Source organism: Lotus japonicus, chromosome 3 (assembly GCF_012489685.1).
Source record: "Lotus japonicus ecotype B-129 chromosome 3, LjGifu_v1.2".
NCBI lineage: Eukaryota > Viridiplantae > Streptophyta > Magnoliopsida > Fabales > Fabaceae > Lotus > Lotus japonicus.
This window is the reverse complement of record NC_080043.1, coordinates 47,623,913-47,646,478: the sequence shown is the minus strand read 5'-3', so window position 1 is coordinate 47,646,478 and position 22,566 is coordinate 47,623,913. Positions and strand designations below refer to the sequence as shown.

The window sequence follows — 22,566 nt, the reverse complement described above, 5'->3', positions numbered from 1 at the left end:
AATACATCGAAGGTGAAAATCTAGAAAAACCCACTGGAGCAGTCAATGAGTTCCTATCATCCAGTAATCACAATATCCTGACATCACATCCTCAACGATTCCGCTACGGAACTACACGCCCTCAACATCATACGTATACTATCCATAAGAAATCTCTATGAGATTCATTCTTCAGCTTCTAGCTTCCTTTTAAACACATCGGTAGAAGACTACTTTCTAGGCTTAGCGCATTCTAAACCTCGTATAACTTCTATAGCTAAAATACGAGCTACGGTCAAATAAGGTATTAATAGGCGTAATAACTATAAGGTCAAAGCTTAGACAGTATAAGTAAGTTAGGTGTGTTTGCACACGCTACGAGAGTAATGGAACATATTATACTAGAATAAGAAAGAATGGTTAGAAAGTTACCATCGTTCTTGCGCTCTCCTCTGGCAAACTCCTCAGCTCTCTCACCGTCCATGGTGTAAACTCTTGCTTTAGTCGCAGGACGCTTTCGACGAGCAGTGTTCACGGTTGGCTCCGTCTTGGGTGCTCTGCACTGACCGGCAGTGTGCCCCATTCTGTTACAATTAAAGCATTTGGGCCTCTTGTCGGGACAAGCATTAGCATAATGCCCCGGCTCCCCACATCTGAAACATGACACTTGTTTCCTTGCACCTCCAGCTATGGCAAGAAACTTGCCCTTCATCTTCTTGTCAGACGGTCCCGCCTGAAACGTCTTACCGTTCACAGCCAAATGCCCTATCTGGTTGCAATTGAAACATCGAGGCCCTTGGTCCAGACATGCCTTAGCATAGTGTCCATTATTTCCACACATGAAACATGTCACCTCAGGATGTGCTGATTGGCTTCCTGCCCCTGGAGTGGCAGTAGTCGAAGACTTAAAAGATCTTGGGGTAAAACCCTTCCCCTTCGGATGCTGATACGGCCCCAACTGACGGTACTCCTGAGAACCTGACCTCACTGGTCCTCCAGTTCTAGCTCGGTCCAACCTGCTTTGCTGGTACTTGGACGCCTCGATTAGCGGTTGAGGTTGCTCACGTGCCGCCTCCTCAGCGCGTCTGTAAGCGTCCTCAGCAGCCTGATTCATCATTGCCTCAATCATGGATGTATTGCCTTCGCCATACGGTCAGGGCTTACCATCCTACGCTTAGTCAAACAAACAGTTAGTACTCATCATAAGATAGCATTTCCATAACTATACAATATGATTAAGCAATAACTTCAATCAATTTTTAAGCGAAAAATCGCTTGCAAACAATCAATTTTCACTCTTTGCAGAGTCACACAACCTAGCACAGAAGACCTATTCCCCAACAACTCCCGAAAGACTCAACCAGGCTCTGATACCACAATGTAACACCCCGATTTCGGTGGCGTCACTTTAGTAACCAAAAGTAAACTTAATGCGGAAAAACGTGAATATATATATATTTTTTTCGATTATAACTAAGACAAGACTGAAATAAATAAAACCCAACAATAACAAAAATTAGAACTAATATACAATATATAAACAGCCCCCGCTGTAGTAGTAACCTCGTCACGAGTAATCCTCCAGTGACGGAAAGAAAAGTGTAACGCCCGAAGGCAAATGGTACAATCCACAAGAAAGGTCAAGTGTCCGCAACACCATCCCTCAAAACTGAGAATAAGCTGGCCCATCGGCCTGAAGCAAGACCTCCTAAGTCCAACCAACTCTCTGTGATTCCCGTAAAGAAACCACACAAAAAGCTATAGGTGGGAAACTACCCTGTCCCCAAAGAAAACAAATGATGTTCAGAGCTAAGACTCTACTCCTACACTAATCCCATCTCGAGGAGCTCACACCAGCACTAAAACCTACATGCTAGCATGATCGTCGTCCGAATCTGAATTCAGAACGACCTAGTCTAAGTACACCATCCGTCCTCCTCTCGCTACCGCGATGCGCTCCTGTTCCAGCATCTCAACTCTAGTTCCCCCCGAAGGGTGAACCATCATGATCTAGACCGTCGTGGATATCTGACAAAGGGCGTTTGTCCGCCAAAGCACACACAGAAGACGCGAGGGTCAACTCCAAAGAATTATGTAAATAATAACATCGATAGATACAAATAATAGAATAGCCACTTAGGCTTATAGCTAGGGATAACATCCTAGGGTTACATATTCCATAATGAACATAACAGCAATAGTAACAATTAACATGTTCCAAATAGGATTAACAAATAACAATCACATTCGACAACTAAATTAGTATGCATGTTGCATGATATGATATGCAGGTTAACCCAGTCAACCACATGCATTCCGGAAAGGGATGGACATCAAACGGATCAGCCCTAACACCAGCCACGGTGGAACCATTTCGGCCCGCGTGCCTCTTACTCCAACGACAGCGGTAGTCAGATCAGCAGTAAACCCGTAGGTCTGCCATTTCGGTCTGCTACAAGAGACGTCTATAAACGCTCTTTCACGGCATTCCGGGTCTTATGACCATTTTGGAAACCGACGAGGTCCAGAGTACGTCCTGTGTTAATACCCCATTAATGTTGCATGAATGCAGGATGATTAGTCAAACAACGTCTCCGTCCTCACTCGACACGTCGCCACGTGTTCTAGGTAAATTAAAGTCTCTAAAAGCTTACCCTAAGGTAAAGTCGATTCTGCGACAAAAGACACACTCCACAACAACACATAGCTACTCCAACAGCACCAGAGTATCACATACTCGGGAACTATCAATTCCCCGGACTTATCCCCAGGATAGCCCAACAGCATAGCTGCTCCAACAGCACAACAACAAACGCTGCTCCAACAGCACCAATACATCTACATACTCGAAGCCTCTCAACTTTCTCAACCCTCGGATCCGACGACACTTCTCGTTTTCCAAAACTAAGATTTGCATCCGAAGCTTCCTTTCGAGTTTGTTATCATTGCTTAAAAATTTAGAGGTTGTTTAATGTCTTATGAGTTTTCTTTACAAAATAGTATCCTTTTAGTCTTATCGCAAATCCTATCAGTTCTCGGGATCTCCTAATCCCCAAATGACTCCAGAGAATGTCTCGATCCATAAACATCATAACAAGGCCCGAATCTCATTCGTCCTATCAAGCTTTCTCAAAACTCTCAAAATAAAATCGGCATGACCTGCCCGCTATTCTCACGATTCAGAATCTCAGATTATAGTGCAAAAGCAGAATTAACTCATCAAAATCAATCAACATGTCATATGTCAATATCTTAAGCAATAACCACATAGCACTTAGCATATAAGGCATGCACCACACATCCTAAATTACCCAATTAGCACTTGGCATATAAGTCAATCTCAAAAGCATTCAGTAGATTCATCATCTACATTGTCAGCCGAAGCCTCAGAAAACATTTTTCAATCACACACAATCCAGTGCATAAACAGTAAACAATGTCGAAAGCATCGACCCTAAGCATTAACTAGAGATTCAGTGAGATGCCCTCACCTGTAGGTTCTCCAGAGTTATCTCCTAAAGTTCCTTCACAATCAAAGCCTTGCTCCGCTGGAAATTCCTCAAAATCACCTTTAGAGCAAAACCACATAAATACTATCAGAATCTATCGGAAACTAAGCTATCAATACATCACTAAGGTTACACGAAGTAATCTATACTCTAAGGTACGATAATCTAGCGCGAAAGACAAGTTTTCGGAAAAGGAAATTTTCCTCCTCCTCCCCCTATAGGCTCGGCCACTTTAGGTAATTAGGAGACTCGATTTTTCTTCGATCAAACTTGGTTCCTATGCTATCATTAGCCGTAACTAAGGTTATTCTGAACTCGGAAAAATTATCGGGTCAAAAACTGTCGCAGGGGTATTTTGGTCATGATTTTTAACTTAGAAATTTCAAAACTGAAATCCCAAAAACCAAATTTTGCAGGGACGTCACCAACGACGTTTATAACAACTAATCCTACTAGCACTAAGCTAAGGCGATAGTTTTTAGCCTAAAGGTTGAAGCTTTACCTCAAAAACTCCAAAAATGGGTATTTTAGGCTAAATTTGATTCCGACGGAATTCCGGCGACATAACGGAAAATCTAATCCGGCAGAAGTGATCTTGGGCACATAAAGAAGAGGTTTAGAATCAGAAATGAAAGATTCAGGATAGTTTTGCAAAAACCCATAAACTATCAGCTCAGAAAAGTCTACAGAAAAGCTATGGAAAAAGCGATCAGAGGTAAGGATTAGCGACTATACCTCGAAACCTTGAAGTAGCAACTGATTGATCGACGATCAAGCAAGGATTGAACAAAAACTCTTCTTCCTTCTTCCTTGTTCTTGGCCGCGGGTTTGGAGAGAAAAATGGAGGAAAATTTGTGTTTTTCTTCCTTTCTTTGCTATATATAGAAGATGGAAATTCGCGGGAAAATGAAAGTTTCGCGAATCTGATTTTTTCCGGCGTCATTCTCCGTGAATTAATAGATATGTTTTGGCAAAAGAATTCCAAAACCATAAAGAGGTCTCCTTGTATTTTTGGCAACTAATGCATAGTCGGTATAAAACTATTTTACCCGATAAGTTGCTTTTTGCATCGAATGTCGGAATGGAAAACTTCCTTCTGAAGAAAGATTGAAATCATCAAGAGAAATGGGTGTACGCGTGTGGAATATTCATTTGAAGCTCTGAATAGAAAAAGTCTTCATTGTCGAGAAATTCTAGGGTTTTGAAATACCAGGGTTTCGGTTTCGGCAAACTTCCGATGATTGGAATCGGACGTTCGTAGATCCTAGAGTTTCGTCTCGAAACGGTTGTGATATATGGAAAAAGAGAAGTTCTAACATTTCTCTGAAGATTTTTGGAATTAACTTCCATCGTGCCTAAAAGTGAAAACTAGCTATATACTAGGGTTTCTGACCTAGGTTTAAGTGTATAACGATCGTGCTATAACTTTTATCGACTTCGATACAATCCTTTGACTTTTCCTGAAGTTTCTCCTTCATAAATTTATTTCATTTGGTAAACTCTAGTTCAGGTTTCCTTTCACGATACATCAAGCCTAATCGTAAATGGAAATCTCTTCCACTTATTCTAAGCTTAAAAACTTGGGTCTTACATTACTACCCTCCAAAAAGAAAGTTTCGACCTCGAAACTTAAGGGTCAGTAAATAGTTCTGGATATTGTTCCTTGATCTTTTACTCTAACTCTCACATAGCACCGTCCGTGTCTTTATTCCAAATAACCTTCACTAAAGCACTCTGCTTTCTCCTCGATTGTCTCACTCTTCTAGTCCTAATGTTGACCGACGGCGTCTCAAAAGACATATCATCTTTCAACTCTATGTTGTCCGGTTCGACCACTTGCGTCGGTTCTCCGTTGGAAATTATATTTGTTTGTATTCGTGCAATCGCACAACCTTAACCACATGCTCCTTTTTCTTTTGTTCGTCCAAAATACTGATTAGAAACTCGGTACATTTCCATGTTCCGAAGTGAATGCTCAACTTGTCCTCGAGATGTTCACCCATGATCCAAAATTCAACTCGATCGCTTGGTAACTCCTAGACGAACTATTCCATTGGAATCTACTAGTCCATTAACGTCACTTCCAACTTCGTGATTATCATCACTCGCACCATGAAATCGATCTTCTACTTAGTCACCATTCAAATTAAAACTCGACTTGAGTCTTAATACCTTGTGCATCACAAGACTCATCCCCTTAATCATAAATTCATCAACCACTCATAAGCTAAACATCCTCTTAATATCCAACAATCCATTATTGTCGTCTTCGTCCTCAAGACCTTCCTTACTCAAACCAATTTAACTTACTGCAATCCTTAACACTTCACACAAGTAAGGTCTCATCCCCTAGAAGATCAAATCATAACTATACCTCAATGGACTTAACTAGTCATCTTATCATCCCATCCTTCAACTTTCTGAGGTTTAACTACAATCGTAAATATTAACACCGCTAAATCTCTGATTCGTACATGATTTTTCAACTCCTCAAGTCAATCTTAATCATAGGATTCTTATTCAACTGAGCGAAATTCACTTGCTAACTCTAGCATGCATCACCGAAATCCATAACAAGTTTCATTCCCTCTTAAACTCTACGAAACTTATCCAATTGTAAAAACCTCAAGTATTCATCTTACTACTAACACTTTCCTTTCCGTAACTTGATCATCCTCCAATCAATCCAATACTTGGTCTCTTGATCAAAACTAACAAGACTTCCTGTCTCCCGCGTTTGGGGTAAAATCAATTGGCTTAAAATCTAAACCTTCACTAAGTTTGGGCCTCTAATATCCCTTAACTCTCCAACACTTCTTAAATGAATATTCATTTCTTAAAATCATAACTCCTTCCCTAAGAAAATCAATTACTTAACACGGGCTTTCCTCTCAAATCCGACTAATCCTCGATCAATTCAAGTTCATCTTACATAACCTTCTATCAAAGTCCATTACCAGCTGTGATTCCGAATATCACCCCCTCAATATTAAGTTGATCAGGCCTAATACATCGAAGGTGAAAATCTAGAAAAACCCACTGGAGCAGTCAATGAGTTCCTATCATCCAGTAATCACAATATCCTGACATCACATCCTCAACGATTCCGCTACGGAACTACACGCCCTCAACATCATACGTATACTATCCATAAGAAATCTCTATGAGATTCATTCTTCAGCTTCTAGCTTCCTTTTAAACACATCGGTAGAAGACTACTTTCTAGGCTTAGCGCATTCTAAACCTCGTATAAGTGTATAACGATCGTGCTATAACTTTTATCGACTTCGATACAATCCTTTGACTTTTCCTGAAGTTTCTCCTTCATAAATTTATTTCATTTGGTAAACTCTAGTTCAGGTTTCCTTTCACGATACATCAAGCCTAATCGTAAATGGAAATCTCTTCCACTTATTCTAAGCTTAAAAACTTGGGTCTTACACAGAAAACTTAAAATGGTGTTGTTTTTACTGTATACGAATTTCAGCTTTGTTTTGAGCTAATTATCATGCTTTCTAGTGGCAGGGTGGCTTTCCCAAGTTGGTGGTACTCTTTTTCCTTGCTGGGTTTTTTCCCAATGGGTTTTCTCAGTAAGGTTTTAACGAGCCTCCATCTTGGGAATACGTTTGAAGCCATCTTGCGGGTTGGTGGTGGGTTTGGTGCACTGTTTTGCACATAGTTTTTTCCGAAACTCTTCAGATTGTACCTTGCTCTTGTCTTGAGCTATGTTGGTTCAAGCATTTCCTTAATAATATTCATTTCGTTTTCAAAAAAAAAAGTACTCTTCAGCAGTTTTGGTAGGCTTCTAGCCTCAAAAGTAACCTGCAAAAGTCATAGGTACTCGATCTAAAGAGATTCATAATGAGAGGAGGAAGGAGCTCTTGAGCATTTCTCCCATTGGCCTTGGAGAGCACTTACGAAATAAAAACAATTAGTGATTATGGTGACTTTTTTAAAGTAGAGATTTCTACCAACTAAAAGGGAAGTAATTTAGATTGATGATTGCTTTCTCCACACTCCAAAACTAATATTTTCACATCCTAAAGAGTTTTTTTCTCAAAATATTTTTAGGCAAATCTTTTTGAAGTTAAATGTTTGGAAATGAATTCAATTATGCTTAAGAAATTCAACTTTAGAAGTATACATTTTTTAGCTTTTGGATATCCAAATTCTATAAGCACCACAAAGGACAAAATTCACTTCTAGAACTTGAAACCCAAGAAATGTTATTCACAAATAAATTTTTTACATTACTAGAAGCTACATTTTTGTACTTTGTGAAAACGTAAACTTTTTTACTTCAACAAGTTGAAGTTTCCGAAATGTAATTCATAAGAAAAAAATTCACACTTCAAGAAGTTTAAGTTCAAGATGATATCTCTTTTGCTTTTGAAATTCAACTTCTCAGAGTGTAAAAAAAATTGCTTTCTTATGTTGAAAAATTTATATTTATGATAATTCAATTTCTTGAAGCAATTTTTTTTTATTCCAACTTTTGGAAGAATAATTTTTTTTTGGCTTTCTACATTTCAAGACTCAGAAGTGGAATTCATTAAAAAAGAATACACAATTCATGAAATTCAAGTTCTGATAACTATATTTTTATTTTCAAAATTGCAACTTATAGAAGAAGAAAAAGAATTTTATGTCGCGACCTAAAATTCTAAGTCGTAACCGGCGCTCAGACTAACACCCTAGTCTGGCAAGCCTGTTTCTCACAAAAACATTTTTCCAAACTATTCTCTGAAAATACATATGTTCTCTATATGTTATAAGAATAAATCGACAAGACCTCATATGTATTACCAACATCTCAAATGATAAAACCTGTCAAATATTGATCTCTAATTACATACTTCCATTAAAAGGAAATTTTCAACTTTAGCAACTTCTACAATATATTTATGAAATGACAAGTCATAATAACCTAGGACTCCGTATAGCTGCAGATAACAGAATTAAATGAAAGACACCAATATGATAACCTGCCAAAGGAGGCTTACAATGAAACAAGCTGAATGATCTAACTCTGAAACAACCTTCCAATCATCTGTCTGAGAATCTGTGGATGGAAAATAAGGAATGGGGTAAGTCATAAAGACTTAGTGAGGATTTAACAACCACCATGAACAGGAAGGGGAAACACATAAAGCACCAGTTTTTCGCTCTCAAACTCAGGATAAACAACATTTATCTTCAATAATATCAGTTCAAACCATTTCAGCGATAAAGGTGTCAAAACTCATAAAGTTCATAAATAATCACTTCAAATAAATAATATTAATATCATAACAATATATGAAGACATTTAAAATCTGAAATTTAATATAGTAGGGTCACACATGTAGAACTGTGAGGCGGCTCCATCTCGCTAATAGCCCTCTCCTCCTAGGGGATGGCCTCTTCGATAGGGGCGACTCCATCTAGCGAATAGCTCTTTCCTTTCTCAAGTCACATCATGTCATCGGGGGAAGCTACATCTCGTTGATAGCATTTTCCTCTTAAGGATTATCTTACCCAAGGGGCGGTTCCATCTAACGGATAGCCCCCTCCACTCGGAACCAGGTCATATCTCATCAACCTCATCAGGGGCAGCTACATCTCGTTGATAGACCTTTCCCGGAATCAAACTAGCTAGGTACACCTAGGTCGTTACCTCCGCTAACGGCTACGGGGTTCTATCAAGGATCCCCAAAACAATTTTTTCAAATCAATTCAAGTCTCGTCAACAATCTCAAATCAGTTTTTCAATGCTCATCAAAGCCTTTGAATTCACAATCTCAATTTCACATAATTTTTAAAATTATACCAATGTAAATTCCTTTCCTTGCTCACATCATCAAATTATCAAACATGCTCAAAATCAATTAAATAAAAGCCACAACTTCAAAGAAGTTCAAGAATGATAGTCAAACATATAAAAGCATGTTTCCCCAATTTAGATGAATAAGCAATATGGTAAAATAATTAAATCTGTTATGGGATCATTAAAAACATGTCATAGTAGTTGACAACCACTCACAACTACGGCAGATCAGCTGAATTGCTTCCAACAACTCCACGACAATTGAAAGAACCACCAGCCAGCAAGTCTGGATATAAAAAAAAACAACTTCAATAATTCAGCAACAATTACCTTATGTCACATTATCCATGAGCAACTACGAAAACCCCAATTTGTACCCAAAAGTCCTAAATATAATGCTACTTAATTCTAACGTATGCTATAACACTATTATTTAAGTTTACAGGTTGTGAGTATACCTCAATGACATTAAAGAGCAATTCTGCAGTGGGTATACTTCTCCTTCCTTATAGCACAAACCCCAATTCTTAAAATCATCTCAAAGCTCTTCCACTTGAATTCTCTCACGAGTGGGTAATTTATGGTTGGACCTTGTGTTGTTTTTTGGTGAAAAAAAATATAAAAAGACGATGGGGAGGAGAATGAGACGAAGAGCAGCGCTGCTGCTTTGGAGGAACAAAACGAGAAAGGGAAATGGAGAGATGTGTCTCGCACAGAGTTATGGGCTAGGTTTTTAAGTTTCAGAATTAAGAAATATATAATCATGGGTGAGGTGGGTGTTTTCGTGAGTTTATTTCCCTGTAGGTTTTTTGTTTTTGTTTTTTTTTGTTTTTTTTTGTTTTGCTTCTGATATTTATGTAACTACTATCATTATATATTATATCCTTTTTTATAAGGGAAACACGCTTGTTTCAATCTTCCCCCTAAAGGAAAATTCGTCCTCGAATTTTTTTAATGCGATAGCAACCTTAAGCTTCAAACAGTAGGGAATGCTTCTCATACATGATTATCTCAATTTCCCAAGTCATTTTTTTTGGTGCTAAAGAACTTTCACTAAACCAATATTCAATGTCCTTAGAACGCAGATTTTCCACCTTTATTTCAACCATGGCTATCATTTGCTCCATATAAGACACATGCTCATCTAATTGTACACTCATGACTAATAATGTGAGGTGAATCATATGAGTACCTCTGAAGCATAAAATCATGAAAAACTGTATGAACTACAAAAGATTTAGCAGAACTGTTAGTCGAACCCTTTCTAAGATTTTAAGAGTCCAACAATTCTTGGACTTAGCTTTCCAGTTTTACCAAACTATAATACTTCTTTTATTAGAGAGACGTGCAAGAGCACATGATCACCACCTCCATTCTCTAAAGGGTGTCGCCTCCTATCAGCATAATTCTGTTGCATACTCTAAATTGTAACCAAATGATTTTGAATCACCTTAACCTTTCTTTACTATACCTTGAATAAGTTCTGAGAGTTTGCAAACTTAGCTTCTTCAACTTTAAACCCACCTATTAGTGATCTGCCTCGCCTACCATACAATGCCTTGAATGATTCTATCTGGTTACTAGCAGTATAGCCATTATTATCAGTCAATTCCATCAAAGATAAAAACTAATGATTTCAACTCCTTCCAAGATTTAACACACAAGCACGAAACATATCTTCTATGATCTGAGTAATTCTCTTGGTCTGACCATTAGTTTGAGGGTAGAAAGTTATACTCAAATGTAAATGAGACCCCACAATAGGTTGGAAAGTCTTCTAAAACAATTCATACAATTAAGCTCCTTAATATGAAATTATAGACGCGCTTACACCATGCAAAAAAACAATCTCATCCAAGGCAAATCTTATTATACAGAGTTGTAGTATAAATACTCTTCATAAGCAAGAAGCGTTCATACTCATTAAATGATCCATAATCACCAATACAAAACTATAACGCATTAAACTCCTAAGAAAACCTATCACCAAATTCATAACAATACCTTATCACTCCCCCTATGGTGTCTTAAAAGATTGTCGCAACATTATTTTCTTTTGTGCTCAACCTTCACTTGCTGACATGATAAACATCAGGAAACAAAAATTTCTATGTCTTTCTTTATCCTTTCCCATAAATAAAATTCTTTCATCTCTTGATACATTTAATTTGAACCTGGATGTGCGGTTAAAAAAAAATGATGATAACTATCCTCACATATTTACCTCCTCAAACTAACTACCTTAGGCACACATTGAACAATGAAGATGTAAAAATCCTCTACCATCTTCACCACCTACAAATCTTGACTTTGATCATGTTTAACATCATCAACCAAATCATCCACTAAGTTAGAACAAATTTGCACAAAAGTCAATTATGAGTTGGAATGAGAAAGCCCAAACTAAACTCTACTATAAACAAGCTTCTATAGCTCTTTTTCATCCTCAAAATGTACAAGAATATCATCAATAAACACAGTCACAAAATGCTCAAGAAATGATTTACATATGTGGTCTATTGAATCCTTAAAAAAAACAGCAGTGACATCACTAAGTCCAAATGCATGACTAATAACTTATTATGACCATAACAACATTATGAAATCTGATTATGAAATGTCTTCCTTCTTAATCCTTAAATTGATGACACACAAATATCGAATCAGCCTCTTTTTTTCTCCCCAAAAACATTGAGCTCATTGTAGCCAGTCAAACAACTCATGTGTGTGAGGTAAACGATATTGTCCAACCTTCCTGTAATACACACATAAATGCATAGTTCTTTCTTTCTTCCTCACAAACAAAACTAGTATCAGAAACTAAGTATATGAAAAACTCTATCCCCCTATTGAGCGGTATATCAAGAAATTCTCCAAAAATACATTAAGAATTTCACACTCTATAAGAAACACGACTGTTTTTTATTTCAGTTGTTTGAGTGTCCTTTTACCCAAAGTCAAGTATCCATCACAACTCTTACTTAGTAACCTTCTAACTTTGATGCTAAAATTATGTTACATGGTCCCCAACTTCACTCACACTGAATGAGAAAGATGACTCTCTAGGTAATTCAAATCTCATTACTTTGCTATGTCAGTCCAAAATATCATGATGCCAAAAGAACACATCAAGATCAACAATTTCTAAGGCTAAGATTTCTACCAACAACTCTCAATCCCCAATGGATACCTCAAAATGGATACTTCAAATTAACGGTGAACATAATTAACTATCAACAACTCCTTCAAAGCATTTGAATTAAATAATGATAAGAATAATAATATGTAATATTGAAACTTAAAAATAATAATATCAATATGTGTTTCTTTGTGCATATATGATAGCACATCCCTTTCTTAATATTTCCCCAGAACAGCACGACAAAAATTCTTGAGCCAAGAGTCAATTTCAGTATCATGTTGAAACTGATCCAATGTAATTAAGTTTTCTATAAGAGACAAAGCAACTTTGTACCAAACTAATCCAATTGTAACTATGATCTTACGCCACACATCCAACCTCCCATTTTAATAAACTCACCATCTTTCTCAAATTGAAGCTTCAAAACCAATTCCAATTAGACATTAATAACCTGGTTATAAAACTTCTCTAGATTCTCTTCCTGGAGATTATGAATGTCTAAAGTAGCCTTTGCATCACAACCAATTCCTTAAACCAAATGTCACACAAGTGAAGTAAGGGTTAGAGAAGATACTAAAGACTGCTCCTACTAACGCTTACCCGCGACTAGAGAAAGTTGCCCCACAACCACAAGACAATCCTCCACAATATGACTAATCTGACTACACTAATATCACACCCCACTACCTCCAAAAAAAACTACCAGAAGAATCTTTTGACAAGCAAAACAAGGTGTAGATCTCGTGCAAAATTCGTTTGAGGAAAAAATGGATCGTAAAGGCCCCACAAAATCTAATCTACGACTCTTCAAAAAGCTTTAAGATTATCTACTAGAATTACTCTCTAGTTTCATTGTCCTCAATATGCTTCAGCCGCTCAAGCTCATGAGTCAAACCATCTCTAACCCTCTTTGGAAAGGGAAATGATTCATGAAATTATATTATTACTATCCTCTTTTTTTTTTTGAAAATTCATCTCATGCTATAAAAGGTGATATCACCGCTCTCGTACGCACAAGGTCATCAAAAAAATCATATTCTACAAACTTTAGCAAGAATGATGTTAACTCTATTGCATGTGTGAGCATCCAAGTGCTCTCTATAGACCCTCAAAGCATCAATAACCCTATGTGGAGTCTCACTTCCACTAGTACCAAAAGTAGGACAATTAAGCGTCAAGTAACCAGTTAATGTGACCTCAGTATCTCTAGTAGTAACTACTTGTTGCTCCCTTCTATCTAACCTCTAGCTAACGCTCATAAATTTTCTTATGTAGATTCCCTTGTTGCTACCCAACAACCACCCCAATGTGTTATCGTAAATCATGTTATAGTTCCTCTATACAAATTGTAAGCTCTATCATCCTTGAATTTCATTACCTCAAAATAAACACCTTATATTGGCTACATCAGCGAACAATCAGAGCCTATCGACAAAAGCCCTTGACCTACACTACAACGCCGACCACGACCGCCTTAAAGAGGATCCTAGTAAGCTAACTCATCTTCTAATGAAAATCCTAATATAAGTGGCATCTTCACTGAATAAAGAATATTCATTGAATTAAGACATGACTCAGATTCTAGTGAATGAGGAATGATCTCAAATCACACTTTAGAAACAACTTTAGAACACTCATGAGGTGCTAATAGTATCTTTGAAGTAAGTTGTGTCGCGGTTCACAATTTACTAGAAAGATTCTATCCCTACCTCATGTCTGTAGCTGATAGGACCTACAACCTGGCTCTGATACCAACTTTGTCACGACCTATAATTCTAAGTCATAATCGGCGCACAGACTAACACCCTAGTCTGACAAGCCTATTTCTCACAAAAACATTTTTCCAAACTATTCTCTGAAATTACATATGTTCTCTATATGTTATACAAATAAATCGACAAGACCTCATATGTATTACCAACATCTCAAATGATAAAACTTGTCAAATATTGATCTCTAATTCCGTACTTCCATTAAAAGGAAATTTTCAACTTTAGCACTCAACTGCAACTTTAACAATAAATTTATGAAATGACAAGTCATAATAACCTAGGACTCCCTATAGCCGCAGATAACCATAATTAAACGAAAGACACCAATATGACAGCCTGCCAAAGGAGGCTTACAATGAAACAAGCTGAATGATCTGACTCTGAAACAACCTTCCAATCATTTGTCTGAGAATCTGTGGATGAAAAATAAGGAATGGGGTAAGTCACAAAGACTTAGTGAGGAAAACGAGAAAGGGAAATGGAGAGATGTGTCTCGCACAGAGTTATGGGCTAGGTTTTTAAGTTTTAGAATTACGAAATATATAATAATGGGTGGGGTGGGTGCTTTCGTGGGTTTATTTCCCTGTAGGTTTTTTGTTTTTGTTTTTGTTTTTGTTTTTTTTTTCTTTCTATTTCTTCTTGTTTTGCTTTTGATATTTATGTAACTACTATCATTATATATTTCATTTTATTTCTGAAACTCGAAATTCTAGAAATGTAAATGTAAGTTTGTGATTAAATACGTATCTAATATTTTTATTTAAGTATATTTTACGACTGTAAAATTTAAAAAATAATTTTCAGATGTACAATATGAAATACTCTTTATTAATAAGATATTTCAAAGTTAATATATATTAAGATATCTTATGTGAACATATCACAACTTTTGAAATGAGTCCCGTTAGGGTTTCTATCTCCCTTACAGCCAACGAGATGATTGTGATTGGTTGTAGTCGTGGCTCATAGGCAGGTGGCGGTAAATGGGATGGCTTGTGGGGGAGGATTACTTCTCGAAATTTCACCACCCTGTTTGTTGATAGTATTGCGGAGTCGGTGGGTTATCATCAGATAAGGGACATTTTTTCCTAAAGTGGGAAACTGTTGAACATTTTCATTCAACGCCAAAGAAAGCTGGGGATAAAATTCCGCTTTGGCTTAGAGAATAACAAGTAGTGACTCGAAGAAGTCCCACATTGTGTAGATTTGCAAGTTTACAATATTAATATATTATATATGGTAAAGGGATAGCATACTCAATGCTTTAAGTGGCTTAAGGTTTTGTGGTGTTTGGATGAAATTTATAATTCTAACATGGTATTACAGTGCTTTCCTAATGGCTCATGATTCACAAAAAATAAAAAACAGAAAAAAGGAAAAAAAAAAATTAGCAAATGTTGCAAAGAGATAGTTATATAGGTCTTTTAAGACTCAAGAGTAAAATTCTAACACTTGTCAACATTCCCATGAGTACAAGCCCAACAAAGAAGAAAAGAAAGGGGGAGTATTTGTGCATAAAAAGTGGTGACTCAAAGAAGCCCCACATTGTGTGGATTAGAAAATGTACAATAGTATATATGTTAAAGGGCACACACACCTATTGCCTTGAGTGGCTTAAGGTTTTGTGGTGTGTGGATATAACTTATAATTCTAACATTGGCTTTGTGTGGTACATGTCTCAGGATCATGCTGCATCAGCTATCAATCTGCTGGACAGGCTCAAGATCGGTGGAGCATTTTTTGTCGGTTGCTTTGACAATATTTCCTCTAGTGGGTGGGGCTGGATCGTGCAAGGGAGAGAAAACCCGTGCAGCGAAATGCGATAGGGTTATCTTCATCTTCAAGCCCCTAGAGTGATGCCTTGCTGGATCATGCAATGGATGGTGTTTGCTAATGTTTCAAGCCGATCTAAGAACTCATGAAAGATGCGGTTCATGTAATCCATGAAAACAACAGGTACATTCGTCACTTCAAACGGCATCACTAGGTACTCATAGTGCCCTTAACGTGTTTCTGAAAGCAGTCTTCGGTATATCCTCAGTCTTCAGCCTGATCTAATGATAGCCTGACTTCAAGTCTATCTTGGAAAATACGGCAGCCCCTCGTAATTGATCCATCAAATCATCTATCCTCGGCAACGGGTATCTGTTCTTGATCGTCGCCTTGTTCAGTTGTCGATAATCCACACATAATTTCGACTTCCCGTCTTTCTTCTTGACTAAAAGCACTGGCGCTCCCCATGGTGAAACACTTGGTCGAATGAATCCTTTTGCCGAAAGATCCTCCAACGATTCCGCTTCAAAACTAAATGCCCTAAATTCCTACGTATCGTACCCATAAGGAATTTCCCTGAGATCCTAGCTTCCTTATCAACGCGTCGGTAAAAAACTCCCTAGCTCAGCGTGCTATCCTAGACCCCGTGTAACCTCTATAGTTAAATCACGAGCAACTTCGAATAGGGTCCTACTAGGGATAATAATCATAAGATCATAGTCCAAGTAGTAAATACAAGTTAGGTGCGTCGCACTCGTTTCGAAGATAAAGGAGTAAGTTATTCTAGAATAAGAAAACAGTTAAAATGTTACCGTCGTCCCCACGTTCTTCCTCGTTCAACTCCTCAGCTCTTGCACCCTCCTTGGTGTGAACCTCTTCCTCTGCAGCAAGTTGTTTTCCTTTCCCAGCATTCCCTGACGATTCGCCCTTGGGTGCCTTGCAATCTATGAAGAAATGTCCCGGTTGGTTGCAATTGAAGCATAGACTTCCCTTGATCTTGCACCTACTGGCATAGTGCCCGCTTTCATCACAGTTGAAGCATAGAGATCCCCCGTCTGGACACTTGTTACTGTAGTCCCCCACTTTCTTGCACCTGTAACACGTCACTGTTTTTCCCGAAATCTTGTTTCCTATCCCTCCGGTAGCATCATTCCCTTTCATCTTACTTTCAGACGTTTCCCCCTGGAGTGTCTTGCAGTTCACAGCTAGATGCCCCTCTCGGTTACACTTGAAGCATCTTCGTCCAATCACTGAGCACTTGTTAGCAAAATGTCCAAACTTTCCGCAACGAAAACATGTCACACCTTTGTCACCAACTGGCTTCCCTCCAGTATCAACAGTCGTTGGTTCGTACGCTCTTGAGATACGATCTCTTCCCTCGGGACGCTGATACGGTCCCCACTGATGGTAGTTCTCCCTTCTGTTGTAGCCTTGGGAACCTGACCTCATTGGTCCCCCAGCTCCAGTTCGGTTCATTCCTCTTTGTTGATACATCGCTGTCGCCATCAGTCGTTGGTGATGCTCACGTGCAGCCTCTTCAGCGCGCATGTAAGCGTCTTCCGCAGCCTGGTTCATCATTGCCTCGATCAGTGTAGCTATTGCCTCCGCCATCCGGTTAAGGTCCACCATCCTCTGTCTCATCAAACGTCCAATTAGTACTAACCATAAGGTAGCACCAGACAAACCATTCAATATGGTTAAGTAGTAACGCAAACAATTAGAGCGAAAATCGCTCTGCAGACAATCAATTTTCACTCTTTGCAGAGTCACACAACCTAGCACAGAAGACCTATTCCCCAAAGACTCCCAAAAGACTCGACTAAGCTCTGATACCACAATTTAACACCCCGATTTCCGGGTGTCACTTTAGTAACAAAAAATAAACTTCACGCCGAAAACAGGTAATTTTTTTTTTCCTTTGATTCCTTTCAAATAAAAGCAATAGGAAATAAAAACACAACCCAACAACTAAGCTAACCGATGTAAAAATATATACACATGTACAGCCTCAGCTGCACTCCCATGTCACGCGCACTCGCAGTGACTCCAAAGTAGTGTGCCCGTAGGCAAATATATACAGACCCAGAAGTTTGAGTGAGAAAGTTGTAATTACAATCCACTAGTAGAAAGTCGGCCTCAAAATGGCCTAAGCAAAGACCCCTATGGTCTGACTGACTCACTGTGATCCCTCAGTAAGAGAACCACACAAAAAGTCATGCGTCGGGAACCTACCATGTCCCAAAAGCAAAACGAATCAGAGCTCTACACAAAACATGAAGCCTGCCTAAACCTACCCTCCCAGTACCAAGTCCACAGCAAACTGAAGTTGGCAAGTTGAAGCTCAGCTCCATGCGTCGTAGAACTCCTTTCGTCAGATGTCCACGCTCGTCAGTCCGGTCCTCCAACTCAAACCTGATCCCCCCCCTAAGGGAGAGACCATCGAAACCCAATCCACCGTCGACATCTGGCAGCAGGCCGACCGCCCAAACACAAACATGAAACCAAAGCCAAGGCGCTAGGGTCAACTCACGGAATAAAGTAGATATACAACCAACATGTGATAAGGGGATATATATATATGTCATTATATATATATTAATAATCCTAGCATGTTATTGGCTCTAACAATGCTTCAATAAATCAAACAGCACACAATTCCAGTCAGAATGAATGTATGCGTGAAATGCAATCAATATGATCCGGATTGTGACGCGTTCCCGTTCGCCACAAGTGAAGCATTCCCGTTCTTCACTATGGATGAACCATTCCCGTTATTTATCCTTGGTGAACCATTCCCGTTATTCACCGTATGATGAACCATTCCCGTTATTCATCATTAATGCATTGGTGAACCATTCCCGTTATTCACCATGAGATGCACAGGTGAACCATTCCCGTTATTCACCCGATTGATGCAATATGGTTAGCCAAACATCGAATCGTCCTCACCACATAAGTGTTTAGCCCAAAACCCAATATCAAAAACCCAAGAGTTAGTGTCGGTCAATACAACACAACTCGGAGTTTAGTGTCGGTCAATACAACACAACTCCAATAACAAAACCCAAAATCAAAGCCAGAGTCAGTGTCGGTCAATACAACACGACTCGGAGTTAGTGTCGGTCAATACAACACAACTCCAACACCCAAAACCCAGAGTTAGTGTCGGTCAATACAACACAACTCGAACAACAAAACCCGAGAGTTAGTGTCGGTCAATACAACACAACTCGAATAACAAGAGTACTAGAGTACTCGGTGACTTTCAATCATCACCGTAGCTCACCTCAGTGGCTTTCCCCAATACCAAAACCCACAACAAAAGTCGACTTTTCCCCGTCTTTCGCAATTATTTTCCCCCTTTTGTTCTCCCATGCTTATTCGTTAATAAAAGTGTTTCGAATTGAATTAGTCAAGTTATGAGTTTATTTCTCAAAGTCTAAGTTTCCCCAAAGTCTCTAGTTTTCGAAAGTCTAATCATTCTAAGTTTCCAAAGACCAACCACCCAAAAGAAATTTCCCGGGGAAAGTCTGAGTATACAAGCAAATGGCTAAGTCTCAAACCCTAAGTTTGAACTTGCCTAGGGTTGTTTATCCAACCCGAAATATCAAAGATCACCAGATCAATGAATCTCCACTCCGAAGTCGCGTCAAAACGCACAATCCAACAATCTCACAATATCACAAGTTATGGAAAACATCATAACATCAACTCATCATCATAATCAACATCAGATAAAGCATAAGTCGAATTTATCGACGCCTATCATGCAATCATAGCTAATATGTAAGTTGCCCTAACCTCGAGCTGCTCCAGCCTCGCAATCAAAATCTCCTTCACAGAAATGCTTTGAAACTTCCAAAGTTCCTTCAACTGAACCTCGGAGAAAAACAAAGCAGAATCCAAACAAAATCGATTAGTTCGATCGCAATACAACACATAAACGATAGACAAAGCATTAAAGCTTCAGAATACATCAATCGGATGCGAAAAGACAAGTTTTCGAAAACGAAAACTCCCCCCCAAACACTACAAGCTCACGGCCCTAAGAGAAAAAGGGCTCCGGCTCTTTTTCTTCGATCAAATCTGTTTACAAGGTAGTTTTAGGGTAAAACTAAGGCAAAGAAAATGTCGGAACAATTTTCGGACAATCCGATAAAAATACGGCCGTTCAGGGGCGTTTTGGTCCAAAATAAAAGCTCAAAACCTCAAAGTTATCAGTTCGGAAAACAAATTTGACAGCAATGATCCTAACGACATCCGTGACAACAAATCCTAAAGGCACGAAGTCAGATTACGACTTTTCGACAGTAAAGTTTCGAAATGTGCGCAAAAAGGGTTTTGAAACAGTTTTTCAGATCTTGGACAACTCGATCCACCTCGGCGAATACTGACAGAGGTTTTAGACTCTTGGGCACGTAGGGAAGATAACCCAACCAAGAAATCAGAGAAAACGGACAGTTTTACAAAAAACTCAAAACTGTGAGCACAGAAACGACTATAGAAACGCAGTAGAAACAGTAATCAGAGGTAAGAATCGTGTTAGTTACCTCGGTACCTCGAAGTAGGGACGAACTGCACGAAGATCGGTCGAGTTTCGGCGAAAATCTCCTCTCCCTCTCCTCTCCCTAACTCGCGGCCTCTTTGGAGCAAATGAGGAGATATTTTGCTTTTTCGACTATTTATAGGCAGGTGAAATCGCGGGAAAATGAAAATTTCGCGATTACGATTTTTGCAGCACGTTCATCGATGAATTCTAAGAGAGATTCTGGCGTCAGAATTCCAGAACTCAAAACAAATCTCAGACATTTGGGAAAAACGATATCTAAAATCCCAAAAGCGGTGTAAGTTAATCTGTCCCGAAAAACTACTTTTTGCTGTGATGGTCAGACGACAAAACTTCCTTCTGAAGAAAGATTGGAAATGTCGAAACAAATCTGGGAACACGGACGGAAACTTCGTTAGAAGTCCCGAATAGAAAAAGTCTTCATCCATCGCTCGAATCTAGGGTTTCGAAGCAAAGAAATTAGCGTCGTCGGACTTCCGAAAAGTGAATACTATCGTGCGTATAGTCCAGGGTTCCGGAATGAAACGCTGGTCGAAGGAAAAATAAAGAGAATCTTGAAATTTTTCAAGGATTCGAAATCTCACTTAATACGTTGCTCTAAAAGCGAAATAGCCTATTCTGGACACGCTCGCCATAAGGCAAGTGTGCAGACGACTCGCACTAATTCCTAAAACGACTACGCAACATTCCTCAAGCAAGTCCTGAACTTTCTTCTTCATTAATCTTTCTCAAATAGCAAACTCCTGTCACGCTTACACTGATTCTACGCGTGAGTCGGAAATTAACTTGCTCTGTAAATCCAGGTCTTACAGGGAGTGTTTTTCCGTATCCATTAATGGTGTGTTAAGTGTCAATCTGAATTCAATATTTTCCTTTGGTGGATGGTGCTTGATTTGGTTCTGGCATGAAGTGTTTAGAGCAGTTCACCCTGCTTCTCCTTGCTTCCTTGAATTTCAGAAGTTGGACATGGTAAGCTCTTAAGGTCATCTGTTTTGTTGAGGTCATTTTGAATTCTGCTTGCTGTCCAAATCTGGTTCCTTGTCTTGTTGGGCCATCTTCACCAGTTGTGCCAATTGGTTTGGGGTCTCTTCTTCATGCTTTTATTTATCTCTAGGGATCTTTCCATGATTCTAGGAGAGGGGAAGACTTTCACTCAAGGTGTTATGGATGCTCTTGGTGAAGGTTTTCAGCCTTCCCCCATGGTTGTGGCCATCCTTTTGAGATTTTGGTTTGTAATGTGTTCTCTGGGTTGATTGCAGACGTGAGTTTTGCTGACCTAGTACGCTATCAATCATTTTTGGAGCCCTCAAACCATAATTATATAGCAGGTGATTGATGTTTGGATCTAGAGAGAGTATTCTAGTTTTTAGTTCCTCGAAAACGTGGACGTCTTTTGAAAGTGTCTAATCAAGGAAGGAAAAAGAAAAGTTTTGTTGCTTTAATTGAAGAAGATTTAAGATCGTCTGAGGTGGTTGTGATTATGCCGATTCTTGATAACTCTCTGATTTTTCCAAAGTCGCAATTTTCAAAGGGTGTTTTGACAAGAGTTAGGCGTGCTTTTTTGGTGGGGTCGAGCGTGTGAATGGTGTTGATTGTCTAGATGAAGTCATTATTCAAGCATCGAAGCATATCAGTTCTCGTAAAGCTAGATAAAGGATTTTGGTCTTTGGGTTCTTTGTTGCGTTGAGCCCTTTGTGTTGGTGTTGTGTGGTTTTTTTTTTTTGGCTTGTGGGGTTTTTGGTAAAAGTGATTTTGTTAGGCTTGGTTAAGTTGGTTGTTTTTGCTTATATGAAGCGCCTCTTCTCATGATTGCTTTTTAATAAAATATTTCGCTTAAAAAAGTTCTTTTTATTATAGGAGTAAAAACAAAATGTAGCTAAGGGTTAAATATGATCCAAGTCATTAAAATATATGATAAGTTCTAAACTGGTCCATGGAATTTTTTTAATGATTTTTGGCCATTGACAATTTTTGTAAATCAAATAATACATCATGTGCTCATATCATGGTGCTTACAT

General features: G+C 38.7%; 1 long non-coding RNA gene across 1 annotated transcript in view; it reads right to left on the bottom strand.

Annotated features, from left to right (window-relative positions):
- The window catches only part of LOC130743131 (uncharacterized), a 73,987-nt gene that overhangs the window by 8,609 nt on the left and 42,812 nt on the right, over nt 1–22,566 (bottom strand). The window lies entirely within an intron of this gene.